Below are 6,329 nucleotides of genomic sequence, written 5' to 3'. Positions count from 1 at the left end.
GGGTGAGTCTTAAAATAATTGTGCTGAATGAAAGAAGCCAGACCCAGAAGACATGCACCGTATGATTCCGTCTATGTGAAATTCTACAAAGGGCAAAAGTACAGTGACGGAACACAGATCGTTGGTTACCTGGACCCAAGAGATGGGGGAAGGGACAACTGCAAAGGGACATGGGGGTGATGAAAATGTTCTATATCAGGACTGTGGTCACGGTAGCACAACTGTATATATTTGTCACAATTCATCAAATCATACCCTTGAAATTGGCACATTTTCTTGTGTATAAATTACACCTCTATAAAGTGACCAAGCAAGGGAAAATGAGGAGTCTGAGTTTAAGTGCCGGCTCCACCATTCTTTCCCTTGTTCAAGCCATTCCCTTGCCTTGAATCTACTTGAGGACTGAGTCTGCACCTCTTGGAGGCCAGGCTCTCTCTAAACTGGCAAATAAAGCCCGGCTGGGGGCAGTTGTGACCTGGCTCAGCCCCTCGCTAGGGCTGCTCCTGGTACCCACCCGATAACCACTCAGCAGGCCCTGGCCCTGGATAGGGTTTGGGGTTCCCACTGTCCCTGCACTCCTTGTCCCCTTTCTGCAGTGGCCCTACTTCGTCAGCCAAAAATTAGACTAGAGACACAGGTGGCAGTATAGTCCCAAGCCAGGGACAGGGAGCACCTCCTCGGGACCTCCTGGCATCACTCACGGCCACCTTGTCCCCTGAGTATGGACACTCCCTCCCCCTGGACAGAACAGCCCAGCCCTGCCCAGAGGTGGTGCCAACAGGTAGCACAGCTCCAGGCCCAGAGAGCAGGAGAGTGCCCGATGCAGAGGCCTCCAAACCCACACTCGCACCTTCCTGCTTCCACACCTAAGCACCCTCTTTCCTGCAGGGAGGTAGGAAGGGTGGGAGTACTAGACCCACCCAAATGGAGATCTGTGCAGGAGCATCGCTCTCCCCCTTCTCTTGCGACACAGGTCCCATCTCACTCTGCAAGGGCCTCACATGCACAGGTGGAGCCTCACGTGAACATGGCCAAACACCCTCCACAGGTCTGAAAAGGGGCCACCCTCTGGTTATCACTTAGACTTAGGGACACACACACCAAATGTGCATCTAACTACAGGAGGATGACCCAGGGAAGAAGCCCATGCAGCTCCTGGAAGCAAACTCAGGGCCATTCGTGCAAGGAATTGGGGGGCCTGGGTCCCAAAGCATAGTCCAGAGGAAGAGGTGTGGCTTCTGGGTGGACACGCCCCCTTGGCTTGCAGACTGCTTGCCCCGTGGAGATGGGCTGGGCCAGAGGAAAGCCAGATCCAGACCTTCTAAATCACAGGTCCCGGAGGGACTTCCCTGGCAGTCCAGTGGTTAGGACTCGGCGCTTTCTTGCCGGGGCCCGGGTTTGAACCCTGGCCAGGGAACTAAGGTCCCACAAGCTCTGTGGTGCAGCCAAGAAAAAAAATACACGAAGCACAGGTCCTGGATAGTGGCCCCAGGTCTAAGAGCTAAGGGCAGCACTGGGGGGTGGTGACTCTGGGGTCAGATCACAAGAGGTTTCAAATGCCAGGCTGAGGAGCTTAGCCTGCTCTTCTGAAGGACATGCACATCCATTGATGAGTCTGGGGACACAGGAGAGTCAAGAGCAGACCTGGATTTTGGAAAGATTCATTTAACACGTATCTGTGGATCATCTACTATGTGCCAGGGCCTCGACCAGGAGATGGGGAGATGACCATGACCCCAGTGTGACTGTCAAGGAACCAGCCACACTGAAAGGGGAAGGAAAGGGTGTTTGGTGGGAGAAGGGAGAAGGGAAAGAGTACATGGTGGGAGAAGTCAGTGCTCACCATTGACTGAGCATCTGTTCTGGGCCAGGCTCAATACTGGGCATTTCACAGAAATAACCTTGGTTAATCCTCCCCATAGCCTATGAGGGAGGTACTACTGCCCCATTTTACAGAAGGGAAAAGTGAGGCTCCAAGTGAGTTGTCCAAAGTTACACAGTCAGAAAGGGGTGGAGCTTGATTTGAAACTGTACTGACTCCAAACCCAGTGGAGGTTAGAAGGTGGTAATATTCCACAGGAAAGGGAGCTGACTGCCCCTGAGCACCAGGAGCCCCACAGCCCAGCCAGCTAGAGTGATACCACCTGCCCTTTTTAGAAAGAATCAAAGCCTATGCAAAGCAGTTGACTCCAGTGGGGAACAGCTTCCCAGTTCCCTGTGATTTCATCACTCTCGCCTTCCTCCGGCGCCTTCCCAGTTGGATTTTCCATCCTCCGCTCAGAAAAGCTAGAAGTGAGTGGGAGAAGGGAGATTCTGCCTCTCCAGAAAGCTTGGTTCTGTGTACTCTTTGGAGAGATTAAATATGCAACCAGCCAGGGAACACGCAAAAAGAAGATTCCCCAAGATTTACTCAGGTAGAGACACTAGCCAAGGCATCAGGGAATCTTCTCCAAAGACCAGAACTTGTGAGTGTGTGTCTGTGTGTATCTGTGTGTGTCTCTAGGTGTGTCTGTGTATCTCTGTGCACCTTTCTCTCTATGTCTTTGTATCTCTGTGCATCTTTGTCTTTCTGTGTCTGTGTATCTGTGTGCGTACCTGTGTCTGTCTCCGTGTGTCCGGGTGTGTCTGTGGGCATATTTGTGGGTGAGTATGTGTATATACGTATCTTAGTGTGTGTCTGTGTGTCTGTGTGTTTGTGTGGGTAGGGGACCATCTAATGGCACAAATAATCCACATCAGCCCTGGGCTCCAGTTCTGTCTATACAGCTCACTGGCTGTGAGATCCTTCACCAGGTCGCCTAATTCCTTGAGTCTCCTTCCTTCCCCTGCGAAAAGGAGAGAGTAATCCTCTCGTCAGCTAAGTTGTGGTGAGAATTGATTGAATGAGGTACTAGGCGCATCATGCCAGTTACAAACTGATCGTAGGTTTTTATGTTATTAGGGTCTTTTTTTTCTCCTATTTCTTTCTGATACCACTTTCATTCCTCCATTCAACAACTCTTTATTGAACCCTCATCAATGTGCCAGGCGCTCCAGTTTTAGGCACAAAATACCGTTTCTCAAAGGTTGTAGAAAAGGAACAGAAACCAGACTCAAATAGTCCTGGTTTCAGTTCTTATTTATTCATTCATTCAATGTTTTTTATGTCCCTTTCTATCTGTCTGACCTCAGGCAAGTCATCTTCCGTCTAAGTCTCCATTTCTTAATCCATAACCAGGACACGGAAATGATGCCCACCTTGTTTGGGCATTGAAAGGATGACTCGAAAACAACAGAGTAGAAAAGGTCTATTCCATAAACACTGCACAAATAGTAGCTATTACACATGTGGGGAGGTGCACCTCCATTTAGGGTACAAAGCTATTCAACTCAGCCGGAGGAAATCCCAGGCTACCAATGATAAACACGGTGGTAGTTTGCAGGTGCCCAGCTGAATGACAGTATCCATCTCACGGGAATTTAGCAGGTTCTTCCTGACTCCACGCCCGCCCTGGCCCAGATGGCTCTGCTGTCTCTGGGCCTCTGAGTTCTTCCTTCCTTGAGACATTCTCCTCTTGGGTTGCTCCAAGTCCTCAGAGCATTCTCATTAATTAGCTTCTGGCCAACTTACACTCCAGAGAGCATCAGTGGCCTCTGCCACCAGCATGCAGTCCCTCCCCTCCTCCAGGTCCACATCTCCAAACAGCTGTCCCCCCATCTGTCACCCTCCCCCCATCTGTCACCCTCAGGGGTAACCAACAACACATCCCCCCACAATGGAAACTCTTCAAGAACCTGGGTCATGCTTAACTTCCATGCTTACCTTCCAAAATGTTTTTGGTTTACCAGTTGCCCCGGCCTGGAATTCTACCTCCTACCCCTCTCCATAGGCCATACACACACCCCAAAGTCTAGCAAAGAAGAAGCAGTTCAGGGTATATTCCAGCTCTACCTCTAGTAACTACACATCTTGATGAGTTGCTTCACCTCTATTCCTTCATCTGTGAAATGGGGAGAAAAATGGTACATACCTCACAGAGTTTTCATGAGAATTCGATGAGCATGCGTAAAGTGCTTAGAGTAGTGTCTGGCACATAGTCTGTGCTCAATAAATGTGAGTTTACTAGTTCATTTTGCAAGAGTCAAGTCAAGGAGGCTACGCTGGCCAGCAGATTTCTCTCTCTGAGCTATCGCTGACACTTGTATGGGTATTGACTTTTTCCTAACTTCATCCATTTTGCAAGCATTCATTGAGTTCCTACAGGGAAAAATAAAGCAGGGCACTGGCCCCAGGGTTCTTCAACCCAATGGGGAGGACAAGGAAACAGATCGTCAAATTCTGGGATAAAGAGTACAGGGATGGCAAGAGCACAGAGCAGCTGGAGAAGCCCAGGGGTCAGCTGGGTATGGTCAAGAAGGCTTCCTAGGTGAGCTGACCTAATAGAAGCTTAAAAGGTGAATAAGTGTGGGAGGTCAAGAAAGGGAAATCGGGCTCCTCATGTAGACAGGGAACAACAAAGGCCTGGCCCCTTGGATGAAATGCAGGTAATTCAGGGTGGCCTGAGCAGAAAGGGGTGGGGTGAGGGGTTAGAGATGGGCTTGGAAGTAAACAGAGGCCAAGATCACAAAAAGCTTCCAATGCCCTGTTTAAAACCTAGGACTTCCAGGTATCCTGGACCAGAGCCTGCAACAGAAAAAGGACGATACTGGAAAAACTGGTGAAATCCAAACGAAGGTGTAATTTAGCTAATAGAGTTGTCCCAATGTTAATTTCTTGCATTTAACAAACATATTGTGGTTATATGAGATATTAACATTGGAAGAAAATGAGTAAAGGATACACGGAAACTCTCTGTAATATCTTTACAACTCTCCTATAAATATAAAATTATTTCAAAATAAAAAGTTGTTTTTTTTTAAGCTAAGACTTTATCTTGGGAGTAATGGAGGAGCTGTTGAAGGGTTTATAACTATGGAAGAACCAGGTCAGTCTAGTGTGCTATAAAGATTACTCTGGCTAAAGTGAGAGATTGGAGGAGGTAAGCCTAGACCCAGAAAGAGTCACAAATAATCCAGGAGGCTGTAGGGGTGGAGAGAAGTGAACAGAGGTGAGAACTCATCAGAAGGTAGAGTTTAAGAAATTTGGTTTTGATTGGATAAGGAGGTAAAGGGAAGGGCTGAACCAAGGAAGATACTTAAGTTGCTGGTTTGAGCAATGTGATCACCAGGATTCTTGGATGGCAAGTGACAGAAACAGAATCACACCACGAGGGAAAACGGCAAATGTATTATCCACCCCCTTCACTCCTGCCCTGAAAACCAACTGAGGGGAAGTCAGAAGTGGAGCTGACTTCAGGAGCAGCTGGAACCTGGGCCTCAGGTGCTTCCAGGATGCCCTCTTCTTCTCAGTGTCTTGGTGCCACTCTCTATCCAACTACAAAGAGCTCAGGACTCTTATCTTTAAAGCCTTGTCACTTTCTGGGAAAAGACATGTTCCCTACCAGCTCCGGTTAGAAAAATCCCAAGGAAGAGCTCTGATTGGTCAGGCTTGGTCACATGTCCATCTCTACACTTGGTGTTGCGGCCTGAGGTCTGGGCAAATATGACTGGCCTAATCAGGATGTTTCCTGCCCCCACAGCAAGAATGGGTAGAACGCTGATGGGCTGGTCCCTAGAACTAAAATGGGAGAGGAACCCAAGAAAGGGGAGCTATTACCTAAGGAAATGGGGAAAGAAAAATGGAACAGGCAGACAAAAGGATTAGGTGGCGCTGTCATTTCCGGAGCAAGAGAGGATGCCCCTCAGCCCTTTCTCACTCTTTCCCTCTCTCCTCAGGGATTAAGAGCAGGAACCTCTGTCCTTACTAGGAGGGAATGGGGGAAAGGAGGGGGAGATAGCCAGAGCTTGTAAAGATGAAGACTGGGGGCGAGAGAGGTTAAGATGTTTCGGGGAGGATGTACAAGTCAGCTTAAATCATTCCCCCAGGAATACTTCCCACCATGGTGAAGCAAAAGATCATGGGCTCTCTCTGACGCTGACCAACCATGTGACCTTGGGCAAGTTACTAAAACTCTCTCCATCTTACTTTCCTCATCTGAAATACCATGATAATAATACTACCTCGGGACTTCCCTGGTGGTGCAGTGGTTAAGAATCCGCCTGCCAATGTAGGGGATACAGGTTCGAGCCCTGGTCCGGGAAGATCCCACATGCTGCGGAGCAACTAAAGCCATGCACCACAACTACTGAGCCTGCACTCTAGAGCCCACAAGCCACAACTACTGAGCCTGCAAGCCACAACTACTGAAGCCCGTGCAACTAGGGCCTGTGCTCCGCAACAAGAGAAGCCA

This window comes from Mesoplodon bidens (genome assembly GCF_964165515.1).
Source record: "Mesoplodon bidens genome assembly, chromosome: 2".
Taxonomy (NCBI): domain Eukaryota; kingdom Metazoa; phylum Chordata; class Mammalia; order Artiodactyla; family Ziphiidae; genus Mesoplodon; species Mesoplodon bidens.
The sequence above is the reverse complement of the archived record's forward strand: the minus strand, read 5'-3'. Positions refer to the sequence as shown.